Here is a 21,506-nt window from a genome sequence, read left to right on the forward strand (position 1 = left end):
CTGATTCATGTCAATGTATGGCAAAACCCACTACAATATTGTAAAGTAATTAGCCTCCAACTAATAAAAATAATTGGGGAAAAAAAATAAATGCGAAGGCTTTGAATTTGTTCATTCAATTTGTTCTTGCTCTCTTTTCTCCATCTTGATCTCTTTCTCTCTGAAGTATGTACTGTTCAATAGGGTAGTAATTAGCTATATGTGACTATTTAATTTAAATTCAATTTAAATAACGTTTAAATTAAAATTAAAAGTTAATTCCTAAGTTGCACTGGCTGCCTTTTAAGTACTTAAAAGTGACTTGTGGCTGGTGACTGCCATATTGGTAGAACATTGTCATCACTGCAGAAAGTGCTGTTGGACGATGCTGCCCCAGACTGTTACAACAGCCTCTCTGCTTTCACATTTGTGTGTATTCCCATGCAAAATCAACCCCATCTTATCCTATACCTTGCTGCCAAAATTAATCTTCTTAAAGGGCTGATCTAGCTATTTTGCCTCTTTGATCAGAAATCTTCAACAGTTTTCGCATTAACTTCTGAATTAAACTCAAACTCCTGACCCTTATATTCATAATGTTCCAAGATCTAATCTCATTCTCCACTCATGCAACTAGCAAATATATATTTTTTAAATGATGATACTCCATTCTGGCAACGGGAACAGTGAAACAGATACTCTCGCATGTTGCTGGTAAGTTGGCATTTTTTCTAGAAGTAAATATGGCAAATGCTGCAAGATATGTAACAGAAGTGTACCTTTACTTCACTAATTTCATTTTTTTGGTAATCTGATTTTTGGCTAGAGATATGGTGAAAGATGTGTGCAGAAAGTTGCAAGGTATACAGCTTAATGTTTGGGAAAATGTTGGAAATAATTTAAATGCTCAATCAATATAGAAATACTTAAATAATGATACATCTATACCAGTGAGCCTCAACTTTGTCATCTTGATACCACAAAGATATTTGTAGCTTCACTTCTTGCTACTTCATTCATTTCTCTATTACTTCTTAACTCCAGGCATATCAAATAATTTTATACTAACCTTTCATTTTTTTTCTGTATAAGCTGTTCTGTCTGCTTGGAATATTTTCTCAGTCCACATCACCAAGTATCTACTGGTGCTTTAAAGCCAGCTCAGATTTCATCTCCTTCTTGAATTCTTCTTAGACTTTCTCCATTAGAGATAATAGTTCTTTTTTTCCATATGCCTGTGCAGTCCCATGACACTTGTATAGCATGTATAATATTATCTTTGCAAGTCATAGATTATCTATCTTTTCCACTCACAAACTATAAAATCTTAAAATCTGGAATAGTGTTTTTTTTTTAATTTATCATTGTCTTTTTACTATGTGACATAATACCTGGTCCATTTTTGATGCTAAATAATGTTCCTGAAGAAATGAATTCAGGGAAAATAAATGTAACTCTGATCGTTATTGCCCAGAGGAATTCAGTGCACACTGTATGATACCCACTCCCATTTTTTTTAATGATCAAATTAGAGAAATGGGTGTGGGAAAAGAAGAGATAAACTTAGAAATGAACTGGAGGAATGTCAAAGGTTTAATTTTGCATTATTGTTAATGTTAATCCTCTTCAGACTGTGTAAACTTTGTTCAGTTAAGCAAATACTCTGGAAGACAAAGATTTTTTATTGCTGGGAAATTCACAGTTACAAATGCCTGTGTGTTTTCAGTGTCCTTAGGAACCTTAGCAAATAACTAACAGATTTGCATTTTCCTTCTACCTAAAATGAAAGGTCTCTCAGTCCCTTACTGAACAATGACATTAAATAAATACTTAGAATACAGGCTCTGAGTTGGTAGAAGGGATTTAGGCTGATCTTTGATTTTGGAGTAGATTACTCACAGCTACTGTAGCCTAGTAAAGAGAATAGAATTAAAATTACATTTATAATTATATTTGTGCTCACTCCATATGCACTGTTAACATAAGGTTTTTATAAATCCTGACTTTTATATATCAGGTAGGTCATGTAATTTTGAAATAAATATTCAACTCAAGGTGAAGCAGACTCATGTACTGGGGAAAAAAAAAAAAAGAAAGCATTCTGATATGTAACCACTGGTAGCTTAAAAAAACTACATTGAAAAATTCATGCATAGTATTTTACCACCAAATCACCCAATTTTATAGCATATGTTTAGGGAACAGAAATTCTAAATTCATCAAACTTATCTAATTTCAGTTGCTCCATAAATAAATAATGAAAGAAAGTCAATAAATCCAAATCTCCTTTCCTTATATTTATTTACATAAACTTATACTTTCAAGAATTTACATAATAATTTATATGGGGAAATATTCTGCATAGATTTTTGTCATCAATTCTTGTCAGAGCATTTTGACTTTAGCCAAATTTATGAATTTTGCTTTACATACGGTAAAAAAAAGAGATAGAAATATAGTGATTTCCTGAGAGTGACAAATCAAGATACAGGAAACTTGAGTGGAGAAAATTCTTGGCTTCCCCTCAAAAAGAGGCCATTTGAATATCAGTGCTATTGAAGCCAGCAGTGTTGACAATGATAATTGTGCAAAGAAAGAGATGACATTGTCCATGGGCTCCTGGGATCCTCAGGCCTTGGGATGATACATGGACAAGAGCAGTTTTTAATGGAAGGATGGCCCGGCTATTATTTACAATCTTCTCCATGGAACAAATATTTATTTACCCATTTCTGATTTTTTATTAGTACTTTTAGTTACTTAGTTTAAGTAATAAAATATAAATGTGCAATTTTTGATGTATTTTATTCCTTTAACTTGGTTACCCCATCTTGGGGTATTTAGTTCCCAGTGACTGGCATCAGCTCACATGTGATGGCAGCAAAACATGAAAGATGAAGAAAAACTCTCGACTGGCTTCTTAAAGCCTAGTTAAGAAGTAGCTCTAGCCTCAAATATAGAGGAGTAAGAAAGTCACGGCAGGTCACCACAGAGGCCCTGTCCCAATTACACATGAAATTGAAGAGCAGGGAGCCTTTGAGATTCCCTTCAAATGGGAGCTGCACCTTGTTCTGTTGAAGAATGCAGGCCTGTAGCTGGAAAAACTCCCTCTGAGTTTTGCCTTGAGTTAGTTCAGTAATTGTACTCACAGGAACACACCTCCCAAAGGCATAAGCATTCTCTGATGGAAACCACTGGGCTCCTTGGAGAGCTCTTAGAACATTTCAGAATTTTCTACGAAGTTTGTGTTGTACAGTGTTGGCCCACTTTAGAAAATAATACAGTGTATTTTTGCCTCTAAATATATTTGATTTTCATTATATTTTCTCTGCCTAGATCCTGGAACTAGGTGACAATTTACCTCAGCAAGAGTCCTCTATTTCCTTTTTATGCATTACTTCTTTGGAAAGAGGTAAAATCACTTTTTGGATGAAGTAATCTCTAAAACTTATCTACACTGCATTCACTGATGCAACCAGGTTATTCTCACCTCTAAAAATCTTCCCAAATTTTGCTCTTAGTGTTGCATTATTTATCTCTTTTATAAACCTCATCTAGGCTGCATGGCTTGTATTATTTGCATTGTCTCCTGATGATCTGTTGCTCTTTCAAGAGATGAATCTCTGATTTTTGTTCCCTTTATCTGATTTTTCAAACTTTCACTCAGTGTCCTTTTTGCTCTTGAAATATCTAAAATGAGTGATTTCTCTCTCTTTACAGGTACAAACTGTCGTCTAAGAAATCTAGGTTCCTTACTTAGCTAAAGCAAATGAAGAGCCCTCATTCAATCAATTATGGCTCAGCACTCTGATCAATTTCTCAGTATGACCCTACTTAGCTCCAAGAGACATTTTCACTCTGGTTTCTTAGATTTTTTTTTTTTTTAATCTGGGAAGGAAAAAAAGTTCTGTTTTGAGTACAAAACTGTATCTGTAATGGTGGAAGGGAGGGGGAAAATGGAACATAAGTACACATCTTATACTGACTGGCCAAGCACACACAGGGAATCAGACAAATGATCCTTTAAGCTGTTGTTAACTGGGGTGGGTAAAGCATGGTCTAGGTGGGATTTCCAGAATGACCCCTCCATTCTCTAGAATGGAACCCCTCTGGTTCCTTAGAGCAGTGGTCCCTAAACTTTTTGACACCGAGGACCAGTTTTATGGAAGACATTTTTTCCATGGACTGGGGTTGGGGGAGACGCTTTCAGGATGATTCAAACACATTACTTTTATTGTACATTTTATTTCTATTATTATTACATCAGCTCCACCTCAGATCATCAGGCATTGGATCCCAGAGGTTGGGGACCCTTGCATAAGAGTGTGAGTCCTTCAGTCTCAGAGTTGAAGGCTTTTCAGGGTGGGTTGGTAACCCTTTATGTTCCTGTAACCACTATTCTCTCTTCTTCCGTTTGTGATACTGATAGTCTATGATTCAATTTATCTGATTCCTCTATGAATGAGCTTAGGGGCAAGGAGAATAAGCTTAGATCACAATGTCTACAGGACAATAAGACAATTTGCACTGCAACATTGCCTACTTCCTAACAGATCCCCAGGTATGAATTAAGCAGTGGGTCTGTCTCTTTCTTTGTCATCATGAATTGACAGGTTCAGACACCTTAACTTTGATTTTGATATGTGCCCAGCTTCAAAAAGGGAGAAGGGAAGAAAAAAAAAAAAGAAATCCTATATGTAACACTTTTCTCCTGTTGAGCTGTTAGAAGTGGGACTGACCATTTTCATGTTAATGGGTACAAAAGCCTGCTGACTGGGTTATCATGGATAGATTTAAGTATATATCACTTCCCTGCTCAAAACCCTCTGAGGGCTTCCTGAAATCCAGTGAAATCCAGTCTTCACCACACTCTACATGACCAGACACGGTCATACCCCTGACTTCTCCTCCAGTCTTATTTCTTACCACACTTGAAGAATTTCTTACCACTCCTAGAAGAATTTCTAGGGCTCTATTAGCCCGATTGCTGTTCCTTGAATTCACCAGATGTGATCCTGTCTCAGAGTCTCTGTGCTTACAATTCCCTCTGCTTGACCTATTTTTCTTCTAAATATTTACCTCCTATCTCTTGTCAATTGTCACATCCTACGAGTCTTTCCTGATCACCCTATTTAAAATAGCTTGCTCTCACACAGCTTTTATTTGCTCATTGTCCTAATTATTCATTAACTAAGGTTGTGTTACATAAACCATCAGTGCAGGGACTTTAATCTATTCACACTGCCATGTTCCCCAATCCTACAGTAATGCCTGGGTCATAAGAGTCAGTCAATGAGTATCAACTAATTGTGTTTTTATTAATGGGTCACTGTATTAGCTACTAGGCTTCCCTGATGGCTCATCGGTAAAGAATCTGCCTGCCAATGCAGGAGATGTGGGTTTGATCCTTGGGTCAGGAAGATCTCCTGCAGGGGAAAATGGCAACCCACTCCAGTATTCTTGCTTGAAGAACCCCATATTTGAGGAGCCTGGCGGGCTAGAGTCCATGGGGTGGCAAAAGTCAGACACGGCTTTGCGAGGCTGCCAGGGCTAACACCATGACAGGCGGCCCAGACCTAAGTTTAGATTTCCCCCGAAATGGTAAGATTCCCTACCCCCATCAGGCCACCTGGAGCCAGCCAATCAATATGCGCCCAGTAAGAAAAAGGGAACCTATCAGGGGAAAGCTGAAAAGCCCACGAACGCCCAAGTTTGAAAAAAGCCTGCGAAGGTTTGAGCCAATAAGATTACTTTGCAAACATGTAACCAATCCGCTTAAGCCAGCTACCAACTGCTTATGCTCACCCTATAAATTTGTGTAACAGCTTGGGCTCAGGGCTTTCTGACCCTGCACCACTGCGTTGGTTGCGGCAGTAAGCCCTGACTCGAGTCAGCAATAAACTTCCCTTTTTTGCGAGTTGCATTGTCTTGGAAGCCTTCTCTCTTCCCGCTCGGGGATTCGTACATGGGGCATAACAGGCTTAATGACTGAACAACAATTATTAGCTACTGCCGTCTCTCATAAATGGGCTATGGTTGTAGTTCATACTGTCTCAGAGATGCCACCCCTTGGTTTTGAGAGTGATGATGGAATGATGACTTGGATACCCATGGATGTTATAAAGAGTAGATTTCACTTTCACAGGGTTCTTATAATCCAAAATGGTAGAGAATATCAAGGCAAAATACAACACGTGAGCTTAATTCATTCAGGAAAACCCATCAAGGTGACACAGCTTCATTCAATTATTACCTGTGGTCCAGTGCAATACATTTGCATTGATATATTATCTTCACCAACACAGTCATCTGAAACATGGGTGGCATACCTTGATGACAGATTTCTTTACTTCCTCCAATAATAAGTAATTTCTAGAATGAGTGATTTTCCTTCCTAGAATGATGTTATAAGGAAAAAACATTTGATTTCTGTTTTGAGGCTCTCTGCCTTCATCCATTCTGACCAACAGACAGGTTTAAGAGTCAGTTGCTATGGAAAGTTTTCCAATTATTTTATTGAGGGTTAAAAAGTTTAAGATGACTACCTATCACACTCAAATGGATCTACAACCAGCAAAACTTAGTAACATTTATTTAAAAATCAGTAGACAATTCTGTAATAACAAATAAGCTTGCAAAGCTGGCACATGAGTTTCCTAGTCTGTGCATACAATGGCTTCCCTTTCTTCATGTTTGTATGTAAGGTCTAGATGTCAATTAACATGGGATAAGGGAAGAAGAAGGCAGGCAGGGATGGCTGCTATCAACATAACATTCTCATATAGAAAAAAAAAAGTTCTCACATCTAGCTGAAGTCCTAGGAATTGCAGACTGCAAATTACTTTGTCAAGACTGACTTCCTCTTCACATATTTCCTCTGTGTTATTATGCTTATGTTAGGGGAAGCACGCTGATTGAAACTGCCCACCCTGGCCAGGCACCATAGTAACCATTTGCATGAGTTGTTTTATGATGGGAGATCCTCATAAGGAATACGGAACTAATAAGCCACCACCAACCGGAAGAGTTCAGGAAAGGTCAAAAGGAGACACCGCTTGTCCGGCCACTTCCCAGAATCCCTCTTGCTAGCATCCATCTTGGCTGAGCGATGTGTGTGCCACCAGCAAAGACTCTGAATTAGATTGATTGGCCAAAGACCACCTGGAAACTAATCCCATCACCATAAAACCCGAGACTGCAAGCCACGTGGCAGAGCAGTTCTCCTGGGTTCCCTTACCCTCCTGCTCTCCACCTGGGTGCCCTTCCCAATAAAATCTCTTGCTTTGTCAGCACGTGTCTCCTCGGACAATTCTTTCCTGAGTGTTAGACAAGAGTCTGCTCTTGGGGCCCTCTAGGGGGCCTCCCCCTTCCTACAACACTTTACAGAGTCTCTATCTTTTCTTCGGCTTGAGTTGCAGTACCACACGGTCTTTCTGGCATCATAACCATGCTCATAGAATGGTAGCAGGTAGAATAGGACAAGCTATCCTGCACCACACAGTGTCCCATAGATTTAAACACATCACAATTTCTCTTGGGATTCTGATAAAAAATTGATTTACTTAAATACATGCTGCAACTGACTTGAAAAGAAATATTGTAACCCATATCCCTTTCCATTGTAAGAAATCTCTTCTTTGACCATGAACTTCATCTCAATAACAGCATTAAACTGCCATGTGTAGATTTCAATTAGATCCCAATTTTGACTAATGAGTAAGGCTTTTTACATATTTGAGTAAAAGGAAACAAAACTCTTTATTTCTGTGAATTACAATCTGCACTGCCTCTCAGCAGGTCCAACATTGTTTTGGTCTTTTTCCTTCAGTTTCGACTGTACTTCATATTTTAAGGTTAGAACATAAAGCCTGCAATCAGCTCATTAGTGAATTTGGTCATTATGTTCAAATTATACATCAGTTTTACCTGAATTACTTGAAGCTAAGTAACAAAAAATCCTGCCTCAATATCTACTGCCTTAAAGGTTATTGAATTCAATCGTATTGAGATAATAGATTTAAATTAACATTTATATTGAACTTTACAGCTATGCAGTTCTTAAATTACTGAAACTGCTTACTCAAATCATAGAAATGGCATCCCAACTAGATCTTCTTGCCTCCAGTCTTTTTCTTCTCCCTCTCATTCATTAGCTTGTCACCAAAATTGTTTCTCTAAATCACAATTGGCCTATGTGTCTTTTGCTTGGAACCTTGAGATGGTAGCTTCCAAATTACAGAATTAAGTTCAAATTCATTTGCTTAGTGTTCAAGGCTATTTGTAACTGTAAATCAACCTGTTTTAAACTCCTCTCCTGCATGCACTCAGATTCTCCCACATCCTCCAGCAACAATCCATACATTTCTAGTCATGTACCTGGGTTGGGAAGATCCCATGGAGAAGGAAATCACAACCCACTCCAGTATTCTTGCCTGGAGAATTCCATGGACAGAAGAACCTGACGGGCTACAGTCTATGGGTTTGCAGAGAGTCAGTCACGACTTAGCAACTAAATAACAATAACAACACACACTTACATGTCTCTAAAATTGTGTTCATGCTTTTTTGCTCTGACTGAAGTCTGAGATTCCTCCCCTTCTTCATTGGCTAAACTGAACTCAACAGATATGCTACCTCCTTTATGCTGCCTACTCTAATTCTCTACTCCTTTCCTTACCTCAGAAAGGTGTTATGATTGTCTTCTTCGAGTTTCTGCTTAAAGAGAGAGGTTTACTAAAAAGTAATAATAAAATAAATTTCTTCCTCCTGTACCAATGAAGCAGTTGGACCTACAATATTTTGAGGTGTTGTGTTTATTTTAAACTGAAAAGCTTTCATCAAAGACTTATGTGTAAAACCTGTGCTCTGTTATTCATGTTGACAGAACACGGCCCGTAATTGTTCGTGTCGACTGGACTATCTTCCCTGTGACTCACATAAACAGCAGTGCCTACCCTTCAATAAAGAGGTCATTCATGGAGAGTACTCAGAACCCATTGCTGGGCCAGGTCTGGTTGCCCTGGTTTCCTTGGAGCTGTAGCCCTGAGATCTCGTAGACCCAGTAGAGCAAATTAAGTAGAGCAAATTAAGCCTGTGTAGAGCAAATTAAGTGTGATTTGTGCGATGAGAGGGCTTCTCTCATGGCTCAGGGAGGAAGCGTCAAGATGTAGTGGGATGGTTTTACAGGGTCAGGGAAAATTTCCAGAGGGAGGGAGACTGAAGCAGGAGTCAGTTTTGCAGTTAGTAAAAAAGTTAGATAACAGGAAAGCGTGTCTCTCAGTGAGATAAAGGAGACCTGGAGGTAAAAGACAACACAGAGTCAGAACTAATTCAGTCCAGTTGGAGCAGTGAGTGTGTGATGCATGTGTGTGACTGTGGCCTCTCCTGAAAGGAGAACACAAGAACAGGAGGCCAAATGTTCCAAGGAAGTTCAATTCAATAGTCAAATGCTTTTTATAAAAGTATGTTTTATTTTTGTTATTTTTAAAAATGTTAATGATAAACTTTAACACTGTTTTATCCAGTAGTCATGTACAGATGTGAAAGCTGGACTGTAAAGAAGGCTGAGCACCAAAGAATTGATGCTTTCAACTGCGGTGTTGGAGAAGACTCTTGAGAGTCCCTTGGACAGCAAGGAGATCAGGCCAGTCAATCCTAAAGGAAATCAACCCTGAATATTCATTGGAAGGACTGATGCTGAAGCTGAAGCTCCAGTACTTTGGCCACCTGATGCTAAGAGCCAACTCACTGGAAAAGACCTTGATGTTGGGAAAGATTGAGGGCAGGAGGAGAAGGGGGTGACAGAAAATGAGATAGTTGGAAGGCGTCATGTACTCAATAGACATGAATCTGAGCAAACTCTGGGATATAATGAAGGACCAGGAAGCCTGGTGTGCTGCAGTCCATGGGGTCTCAAAGAGTCAGACATTTCTGCGTAACTGAACAACAACAAAGGCTGCCACACAAATGTAAAACATTCATAAAAAAAATCTTTAAAAAGTCTGAAAATGTTGAAAATGTCTCTGGAATGATTAGTTCACACTCCTGGCTCAAGTGGTTTCTTTCCTTTTTTTAACCGGAGTATATTTGCTTTACCAAAACTCATACTAAGTTCACAAACACCCCAAAACATGCCACCTGAAATGGCCCTGCCCATCATAGGGACATAATCTAGCTCCACCCACCAGAACTAAAGGTAGGTTTTAAACATTAATGTAATCCTTACCTGGTTATTTTTAGAGCTCTGTTAAACAAATAACACCAAACAAGTGCCGACTGTGTACAGGCACTGTGTTGTTTTGTGAAGAACAATAAGAATTTTTTGATCTTAGTATAAGAGAGATAAAACCACCATACAAATAATTATCATACAAGGTAGAAAGTGATAAGTGCCATATGAGAGATAAAAATAAAATGCTAAGGGAGTTCAGAGGAAAGAGAATTCACACATTTATGTGTGGCTGACCTATTTTTACTAACACTATGATAATCTTAGCTATGTGGCTCATCTCAACCTTCTGTAGGGGACAGTCTTTATAAAGACATCCTATTTATAATACAGACTTCGTCCAACCACCGAGTGCCTGCAGGCCGACAGTGTAATGGCATCAAAACTGGAGAGTTTCAGTGGGTTGAAGCTCTAGATCAGTGGAGGTATCAGAAATGGAGGCTTAACATTAATTAAACTTGGGGGCTGTAATTGTTAAATGTGAGCCAGTGTGCAGTTTTTAATCACTGGCAATGGGCAAAGGGAGATATTGAGAAAATCAGAAAGTATAATTAATGTATATGTGGTTAGCTTTTTTTTCTGGGTACAGTGGCTAATGCTCTACCCATGGAGGAAACAAGTTTAAAGTGTGAAGAGACATCTTTCCCTTCATTTGAAGAGACCTTCTGTCCACTCTCTCTGTGTAAACACCACCAAAATAGAGCGACTGTATACCATCATAAGCCCTGGGTGTGTAGCTCGTGGTGGTCAGCCTATGCTTTCCCAGGCATGTGAAGACTCAGCTCCACTGGTTGCTGGTCTCAGATTTACCAGGTCTGCTAAATGGATGTCCCAATGCACCAGATGAAGAGATCAGAATAAGTTTTTCTGCTCTGAGTCCAGCTTTTGGCTCACTGAACTGTGATCATTTCTTTTAAATCCTGCTGAACTTTCCTGGCTTCTAAAACTAAATTTCATATCCTTCCATCTTTAAGCAGATCGTGCTATCTTGTCAGCAGAAACAATAATTACTTTCCACCCCCTGGAAATAATAGTGATCAGAGCCAATGTCTTGTACTTAAATCTGAGCTCTCATCAAACATTTCTAAAAGGCAAACATAGCAAACACAACATAGTGGAAAAGCTCCAGATTTAGAGTTGGAATCCCCATTCAGTTGCTTAGTAATTATGTTACTAGGGTAGATCAGTGAATTTCTTTGAGTCTCTGTTTAATCATCTGCAAAATGGATTGTTCTGGGATTAAGTGTGAAATATAAACACAAGGCTTACAATGCCACATAAGGTAGGGTTTATTTATTGGAGATCAATAGCTCTTTTGTTATTGAGAAATGCTTTTGATTTCCCCCCAAATTGCATATACTGGGGCATTGAATGTAGCCATTCAATCTACACATCAAATCTACACTTCATTCTTCCAGACTTGCAGTTGGAGACACTTCTGTACAGGGAAGAGGAGTGCTATTTTATCCACCATTTCAAGATTATAGGCTTGCAAGCTCATTAAAGAAGTGGTCATCTTGTTAAATTCAGTCAGCTGAAAATGAACTTTCTGTTCCTTTTCTAAATGGTATGTTATTCCATCAAATTCATTTTCATACATTTCACGTAGAATATGAACATTTAAGTGAAAGAACGGTTCAGAAAATAGAGGAAAGGACAGGGTAGTAATTACAACCCAACTTCCCTTGTGCTGACAGCAGCCAACTCATTTATTAAGTCAATGTAGTCAAGTAACACAGCAACATCACACTTGATTGAAATCTTGGCCAAGTCTGACAGATGTTCTCTACTCACTGTCAATCTCAAGTATGTTTTAATGAGTTTCAAGTGGCTGGAGCTCCCCTCTGCAGATGCCACTGTTGTAGGGATTGTGAACAAATTCTTCAGGGCAGTGGGTTTTGTATTTAATAAGCGGTGCATGGTAAGTAAAGGGTAGAAATCATTGTTGGAAATGCAGTCACGACTCTGGAAACAGCCACTCTCAGTCTGCAGTTGACAAGCCTCCTTCAAATCAGTTAAACTCAGTAGTGCCCCAAAGCTAGTCTGTGTGTATAACATCTCTGATCTAAAAAGTTGATAAGAGTGTTTCAAAACCTCAATCTCTTTCGAGATTTAAGAAGATTCCTGCTTTAGGAGACTCACTAAAGCCATAGAAACATTTTTAAAAATTGCTTTGGTATTTTTACCATTGTTCCTCAATGGAATTGCAATGTCTAAAGGTTCAGAGATAGAAAGCTTACAAAATAATTCCTGTTTACTTCTATGTATTTCTAGTAGGTTCAGTATAAGGGGTTTAGATGCTTTAAACAAAAATAGTTTTCAGAGAAATACTTTGATATTTCTACTGGTTTATAGGTCTGCTCATTTCACTTAAAAAATTACTACCCATGTAGAGGAAAGCCATGAAGATAATATGTTCTTTGTTCAATCTCTATCTCAAACAATGGTTTATATATTTTGTATACTATCCCATAAAAATGAATATTGCTTAGCTGCTGTGGTGTATTAGATTTTTCCACACCAGGATAAATCTACTTCCTATTACTAGTCTCTATTTCCAGTTTAAATATAAGAGTTCATTTCTTTTTTTCCCCCCTTATTTTTCTTTACATATCAGCTATAAACCTTTTAATGATTTAAAGTATCTTTACACAATGGTCTGAATTGAACAACAATTCCAAAGAAATTACTTTAGTCTTATGATCCAGCAGTTGTTTAAGAGCAAAGAAACTTTTGAGAAAGGTGCAAATCTCCCTGTAAGTCAGAAGAGATGTGTTGAAGTCCTAATTTAATTTATCCAACACATTGTCTAAAGAAAATGAAATACAAATATTAAAGGATTGCTTTATCAAATTTTTGCTATTTACAACTTTTCATGCTTCATGCTTGATTTAAAACCCAAAGCCTGTCAGAAAGCCAGATGGCAAGTAAGGACATATCGGATACATTAATATTTGTAAGCTACTGCAAGGTAGAAAAGGATTTCCTTGTTTCTGAGGAGGTACAAGGTGTCATAGAACACCATTGTCCTGAGTGTCTTCTGGAGAATGATAGAGTTTCTGTGAAAAGATGATTTCTTAAAAAAAAAATTCTGTATTATTATGTTAGGGTTCTATAGCTCCATCTTTACAAGTTTCCAGAGCCTGACGGCTACATAGAGCAATTATTTTGTGCCAGAGAGCAAATGAGTATTGAGAGAATCTCTGGGTTGAAATGCAGCGTGTGATAAACACAGCAGAATCTGAAAGTGCTGCTTGTTAGTTAGAAATTAGTCCTGGGGTGGCCCCAGGGTTTATGGGTAGCAACTTTAGATTATTCATTCTCATCTTTCTTTGGGCAGCCTTACCCTTCTCTTAGGCATGGTATGCCCTCTGGGGAGCTGTTAATGGCACTGCCAAAAGTATACAACATTTAAATGGAATGCCAACTGAGAAAAACATTCATTGTGGCTTGGAAAAGCAATCAATAAGGTGGATATGGAGGCTTTGAGTAGATCTTTCTTCTCTCCCAAAGAGAAGGGCAGTAAGGGGTGAGGTTACTCATTGTAGGCTGATTACTGAGTGCAAAGATGGTGGGTTTATTGAAGGTGTGTAAGTAGACCACAGAATCTATTAATTTAGGAGAGCATATTTGTGTTTGCTCATTTGAATGTAAAGTTGAAGGGTGGCTTAGATCAACTGCGATATTTAAAGTTATTGTTTACCAAAGCAGCCATCCAGTATCCTTGGCATTCTTTTAAATTGTGGGCAGGATGCATGGGCTGAAAAATTCAGCCTCTGAAAAAGTGCAGCTTTGAAGCTGTAAAAAGTCCCTAACTGCCCTAGCTGATTACATAGCAGGGTCTTTAGACCGCCAATCTCTCTGCAGGCATCCCTGCCTCACGTTTTCCTATTTATTTTTGCTGAAACTCTACCATGGATTTTAAGCTAACAGAAAAAAAACAAAAAAAAAACAAAAACACAAAAACAACATGCAAGCATTTGTTTAAGAAAAATCTGGAAACTCTCTGATATGCTATGTGAACAGAGAAACACAGGTGTGGTGGTTCATTATGAGCCACCAACTGTAACCACTTCAGCCTGAGAGCACTTTACATTCTTCCTCTTTAAGGCAGTAATTGGTAAGTACATTTTCTGCTTGTAATCAATAGCTTTTATATTCAACGTAATATTTCTAAACAAAAAAGAAATACGTTAATATAAAAGCCGTTGATCACAGGTAGCAAATATCTTTTCCACATGCCACTCCACTTGACTGAATAATACCAAAATTCCATATCGCTACCGACATGACAAATGCTACTATCATCAATTGGTTCTTCAATCTTTGTGGACCAGGAAAGAAATCTCATTCCCAAATTTCCAGTGAAATTTATCAACACCTTTGAGTCAGGCCCCAACAAGGGTGCTCCTGCCAGGCATTAAGCCACCAGAAAGAGACTGAGTTCAGTTCCCAGTGCAGGAAAGCTTCATTCTTTGATTAAAGAATGGAGCGATCCGAGCCCAGGTTATAGAGCAACGACTTTCAGTGAACAGTTGTGGGTGGGGCTGCTTGATGGCAGTCTCTTGATAGAGGTTGGGACAAAGTTCTCACCTCTAGGCACAGCTGTGCTTCTCCCCACTCTTATGATCGACAACAAAGAAGAACTAAAGAGCCTCTCGATGAAAGTGAAAGAGGAGAGTGAAAAAGTTGGCTTAAAACTCAACATTCAGAAAACTAAGATCATGGCATCTGGTCTCATCACTTCATGGCAAATAGATGGGGAAACAGTGGAAATAGTGACAGACGTAATTTGGGGGGCCTCCAAAGTTACTGCAGTCATGAAATTAAAAGACACTCCTTGGAAGAAAAGTTATGACCAACCTAGACAGCATGTTAAAAAGCAGAGATATTACTTTGCCAACAAATGTCTGTGTAGCAAAGCTATGGTTTTTCCAGTGGTCATGTATGGATGTGAGAGCTGGACTCTAAAGAAAGCTGAGTGCCAAAGAATTGATGATTTTGAACTTTTGTATTGGAGAAGACTCTCCAGAGTCCCTTGGATTGCAAGGAGATCCAACCAGTCCATCCTAAAGGAGATCAGTCCTGAATATTCATTGGTAGGACTGATGTTGACGCTGAAACTCCAATATTTGGCCACCTGATGCAAAGAACTGACTCGCTGGAAAGGACCCTGATGCTGGGAAAGATAGAGGGCAGGAGGAGAAGGGGACGACAGAGGATGAGACGGTTGGATGGCATCACCGAATCAATGGACATGAGTTTGAGTAAACTCCGGGAGTTGGTGACGGACAGGGAGCCCTGGCGTGCTGCAGTCCGTGGGGTCGCAAAGAGTCGGACACGACTGAGTGACTGAACGGAACTGAACTGAATTGTGCTTCTCTCACTCCAGATCTCGCTCCAAATCTCGTGAGGCGGGCTCAGCGTCTCTGCATAAGGCCTGCAGCCATCTTGAATCGCTCTTTCCTGGGCAGTGCTATGCATACCATTCTTGAGATGCAGGGTCCGTACAGCCGTTTCTCACTAGGAATTATGGCCTCAAGGACTGGGGACAAGGCCTCTGCATGTGACTCACTATGGGCAAGACAAACTAGGTGAAGCACAAAGGAAAAGAAAACAACAACAACAAAAAAAGGTGAGAATTTATTTTATTACTCGGATTCTATTTTTATTCCTTAGGAATTGTTAATCAAGTTTGCTGGTGTCAAACCATGACTTGTGTAGAAAAAAAGTGTCGTGCATGTGATATAAACCAGAAAATATGATTTGAGGTGTTTTGTTTTGTTTTTTTCTAGGAGTAATGAGTTTTCACATATGTGTGTATTGTTTGTATTGCTTGTGTATATGTACATATATGTGAGTGTATGTGTATATATGGGATCTCATGGAACCATACTTCCTTGTTCTTCTCCATGACTGACGTGGATTGATATATATATATATATATATATATATATATATCTTTTTTTTTTTTTTCCACTTGGAGGTGCATGAGGGATCTTAGTTCCCTGGCCTTGTGTTGAATTCATGCCCCTTGCAGTGAAAGAAGCTCTGTGTCCTAACCACTAGACTGCCAGAGTATTCCCTAGTGACATGACTTGAATTCCTTGTTACATCTGCATCTGTATACCATCTTATGCTGTCACACACTTACACACACACACACACACACAAACATATATATATATATGAATGACATATACATGACATTGACACTCATACACATATTTATATGGACTTATACCCCTTTATCAGGCTTCCCAGGTGGCGCTAGTGGTAAAGAACCCACCTGCCAACACAGGAGACATAAGAGATGGAGGTTTGATCTCTGGGTCAGGAAGATCCCCTGGAGGTCATGGCAACCCACTCCAGTATTCTTGCCTGGAGAACGAGCATGGACAGAGGAGCCTGGTGGGCCACAGTCCATGGGGTCGCAAAGAGTCGGACACGACTAAAGCTATTTAGCATGCACACGCACACATACCCCTTTATCACCTTGTCTTTCACACAACTGAGGAAAAAGATTTCCAAAGTATCTGATTGTTTCCAGCAGTAGGGCCTCTGAGTTGAGTTGAAGTTTTTCCTCTGTAAAAGCAACCTCTGTCATGTTACAGAATCTATTTTTCAGTTTCGTGTCACTGGCCAGTGTGTAAAGTGGGGGCACCCTGCTGAGTAGGAAAATGATATGCAGTCTACCTTTAGCTTGCTGAGCTCAAAGATTCATCCAGTGGAGGAAAGAACATCCCTTTTTTTTTCTTTTAAACTTATGAGAAGGTACTTCCCTGGTGGCCCAGTTGTTAAGACTCTGCACTGTTAATGCAGGGGGTCCGGTTTCAATCCCTGGTCAGGGAACTAGATTGCATGTGCGACAACTAAGACCTCACTCAGCCTAAACAAATAAATATATGTATATTAAAAAAAAATGAGAAGATGCCATGGCAGGCACACATTTTCATAAAAAGGGAAATCTTTTTTCTGAATAGTATCGTTTTATGATCTAGCAGTGACCTTGCTTGTATCAAGATCTATGACTTTATCTGATGCATTAGGCATTTGTATTTTTCATATAAATTCACAAAATTTATAATTCATAAAACACAATTTGGAGTGAAAAAAATTAGACACATTGGATTATTTTCAAACTGAGAAAATAATGAAAAGATGTGAAACTGTAAAATGTAGCTAAACCACTAACATGAGATGGAATTCAGAGATTGGCAAGAAGAAATGGAGTAACCAGTAATCTCTGAATTAGAAATTTAACAATAATGCAGTCAATCTTACATCATAGAGTAAATCATGATATTGGCCATTATATACACAATGATATCATGATAGAAACTTATTTCTCCAGATTTGATACTTTGGAAATATATTCTGAAATGCAAGTATGAAGGAGTCTGGTAGATTAGAATGGGGATTTTTTTCCCTTATACAAATAGATAAAAGTTAGGTTAACAGTGAAAGTGAAAATGTTAGTTGCTCGGTCCTGTCCGACTCTTTGCAACCCTATGGACTATAGCCCACAAGGCTTCTCTGTTCATGGAATTCTCCAGGCAAGAATACTGGAGTGGGTTGCAGTTTCCTTCTCCAGGGAATCTTCCCAACCCAGTGATCAAACCGGGGTCTCCTGCATTGCAGGCAGTTTCTTTCCCATTTGAGCTACCAGGGGTTAACAGTACATTCTTTTAAATGACTCTATACCAACAATATTTAATTTCTGGTCTTTAGTCTTAAGATACAAAATACTGTGGAAAACTTAAATGGCATCAATTTTGTACTTTGCTTTAAATATGGAGTCCCTGAACTAAATGAAGTTCCTTATAAACAGCTAATAGTTTATACATGATAAACCAGCCACCTTGAATTTTTTCTCATGAACAGGATTTTTATTTCTGGGTCCACAGTCTCAAAGGAAGGTTCAGTGGAGTCACTAGGGACCAAACAAGAAGACACATCAAATAACCTCTCACCAGGAAAGCAAGTTCCTCTAGAAGTGGATACAGAGGAGAGAAGACAGCTCTCTGATTTTACTTGATACATGAATAGAAGAATTCAGGTTCCAGAAGAGACCACCTGCTATCCTTTATAGGTGCTAAGAAATGCCAAAATTAAAAGTACAAGAAATATGATGCTCTAAATAGAGAAGGGAAAAGACTGGTAATGAACTTTCAGATTTTAGACAAGTAGACTGCACTGGTTGCTATTAAAATACACATCCACTGGCAGAGAAACATTTTGCTCAGCTTGTACTGGGTGTCGTAGTGCTCTAGGGTAATGCTTTTAACTTACAATGAGGCATTGTTAAAAATATTCCTTTTTTCCTGCATATGTGTATGGGTCTGTGAACATGTAATGCTTGTGTGTGTGTGTGTGTTGGGGGGAAATTCATTTGTTTCATAGTGTTTCATTCCTAAGGGGGAGTCAAATAAGAAGAGTTGTTTGCTGTATGAAAAGAACACTTTATGTCGCACTAAATCTAGGAGTTTATTATTTTGGGGACAGACTTTCATTTCAGGGCAGGATCAGTATGTCCCTGAGTGTATTCTGTCCTTTTCCTGCCTGGTAGAAACATTCTGTAGAGACCTCCAAAGAGCAATTCCGTCAAGTCACAGTACCAGAAAGTATCTTATTCTCAGCAGAGAGGCATTATTTCCAAAACACGCTCTGAGCTATAAGATTCAACTGTAAATCTTAATTCTCCTAGTGCTCAGGTACTGAGAGAGTTTGTTGATGTTGAATAGAAACACTAAGTAGAAAATTATACATTAAATTTTTTAATCAGCTATACTTGAAAATTGTTAATTTTTGTATAGTTTAGCACACATCTAAACCATACATTCCCCTATTCCAACACAATAATCCTAAAAAATTATTTAGCCAGCAGAATAAAAATAATATTAATAAGCAAATTAATTAATGAACTGGTTGAATTCAGGACAGTTTGTAATTCCTTGTGCAGAAGTAGTCTGGTGTGGGTGTATCAGTTACAGCAAATTTTTTTTTTTTTTTTTTTTTACAGCAAACTTTATAACCACCAACCTTACCACAAATATATCAATGTACACATATTGTCTTTTACATTTTTGGAATTTTCTGGTTTTGTACTTCTTAATCTAATCCAAAAACATTGTAATTGATTAGAATATGCAAAAAATACAGCTTTTGCAAGCACTTTAGGAACTTAATTTAATTCACATGGCCAGTGTTAGGTAAAAGTAGAACTGGATGCTTTAAAAGCAAATAGCACCTTCAATTAAATATAAATTAAAAGGGTAAATATAGTCCCGCTAATACTTAAACTTGGAAGCTTTCTTAGTTGCGGTATCCTATTTGTAATAATTTGGATTATCATACCTGAGGATGAAATATACTTGACATATTAGGTGTGACCCAGATGAAGGCTCTACTTTTTCTTTTCTGCTCTGTAGAACATGGAGTTCTAATTCATCAGGCCTCATTCTATGGACTGACTCCTAGTGTTTTTCGTACTGTGACTATTGTCTAAAGGTAGGGAGACTGCTTCACATCTCAATATATGTAGTCCACTTACATATACTCATGTTAGAAATGAGAATTAATGGTTTTTATAACCACAGTTGAGACAACATTCCATCTAAAATGCTGAAAACTCTAGTTTAATATGTGAAAATGAAGCATCCAAAGAAAGATTTGTTTTAATATGTTCTAGGCTTCACACTGCAGCCTTTCATAAAAAACGTGAGATGACAGATAGCAGATGGATTTATTTTTTTACTTAGCTACAAAACTACAAATCAGTTTCATATAAACAGATCCCTTAGCCAAAGAGAGCTTGACAGTAATTCTCTAAGACTCATCAAATCAAGGAAAGTGATTATATCTGATGACTCGAAATATTGTAAAAGTAGAATATACCACATAGTTTCAATATATTAGTCTAGATAATCCATTAAGTACAACCTTTTTTAATGAAAATGTTTTTCATATACCATTTACTCTTTAGAATGATACATAATTCTAAGCCATTTTCAGAATAAACTGAAGGCATTAGAATAATCTGAAATTACTAAAATAGTTTTCAAGTTGCAAACTATATTAAATGTTTTTATACTTTTAGGAACATCAGAGGTCAGTGTGAGGTGCTTTTTTTTTTTAACTAATAAAGTTTTATTTTTCAAAATGTACAGTTGGTGGGACCTGTTCATGCATTTTCACCAGCAGCTGGAGCATCTCCACCCTTGGTGTTTCTAGTATAAATCATTTGAGCTAGGTCCTTTGAAACCAGTTTAATAAGTCCTTTACTAAGGAGTTCCTGAAGGGCTGCCCTGGCCTGGGAACCATGAATCTTCAATCTCTCAGAGACGACAGCTGGAGTTACAAGCTTATAGTTGCTTCTTTACAGAGTTTGTCATATGTTGCTTTGTCAAACAAGACTAGGTTATTGAGCTTGTCCCAGATTTTACCTTTGGACCAATTCTTTTTGGCCATGCCCCCAGATTGGTTCACTGGATCTTTGTCTTTCTTGGCCGATTTTCTGGCATCTTTCTTCTTCTTGTCATCCTTGGGCAGCATAGTGAAGCTGGCTGGGAGAGCAGCTGTGACCACTGCTGCCTTGCTAAGATGTCAGACCAGTGTGAGGTTTTAAAAATATTTTTATATTATGTATTAGACTAACACTTGTACATTGAAACAGCATACAGAATTTAGGTAATTAAATTTCTTTTAAGAGAAGATATAAGACGTGTTGTGCATAAAACACTTAAATCAGTTATAAAGTGTTTTTTTTTTTTTTTTTCTTTTCTTTTCATTTCTCTGTAATATTTGGAGGCAGACCCAAAACAACTTGAGAACAGTGATGAAGAGAGATTCTGTACATTACAGCAAGGCTCTCAGGCTGCACTTAATTCTGCTATAATGACATCTGGCCAACATTCTAAGATGAAATTTTCAATAAATGCTGGCTACTAACACGATTCATTATGGTTTCTCCTGATAAAGGATGTGGGCAAAAATTGCTTTGGCTCTAAAAAAGCTTTCACTTCATTATGAGACTGGATCAATCACCATCAGTAGAAGTTGCTCATTGGGCTACTTCTCTTGCAGCTGTTATGCACTTTGTTATCAGGGCCCATTGAAGGCACTAAGAAATTGTTTCTATTAGGCAGGCATTATTGCTAGACTCCTCTAAACTAAATTTGCTTTTAAGTGTATTTCTTTAGTAAAGAGATGGAACAATCAATCTGAACTGAGACCAATGTGAGATCACCTGCTTATCCATATAAAAGTAATGCCATTTAGATGACATTTTATTTGTGTT

General features: G+C 38.1%; 1 pseudogene; it reads right to left on the reverse strand.

Annotated features, from left to right (window-relative positions):
• Nucleotides 1–20,390: 20,390 nt before the first annotated feature.
• On the reverse strand, nucleotides 20,391–20,761 carry LOC133055786 (small ribosomal subunit protein eS25-like; annotated as a pseudogene).
• Between the last annotated feature and the right edge of the window lie 745 nt (nucleotides 20,762–21,506).

This window comes from Dama dama, chromosome 5 (genome assembly GCF_033118175.1).
Source record: "Dama dama isolate Ldn47 chromosome 5, ASM3311817v1, whole genome shotgun sequence".
Lineage (NCBI taxonomy): Eukaryota > Metazoa > Chordata > Mammalia > Artiodactyla > Cervidae > Dama > Dama dama.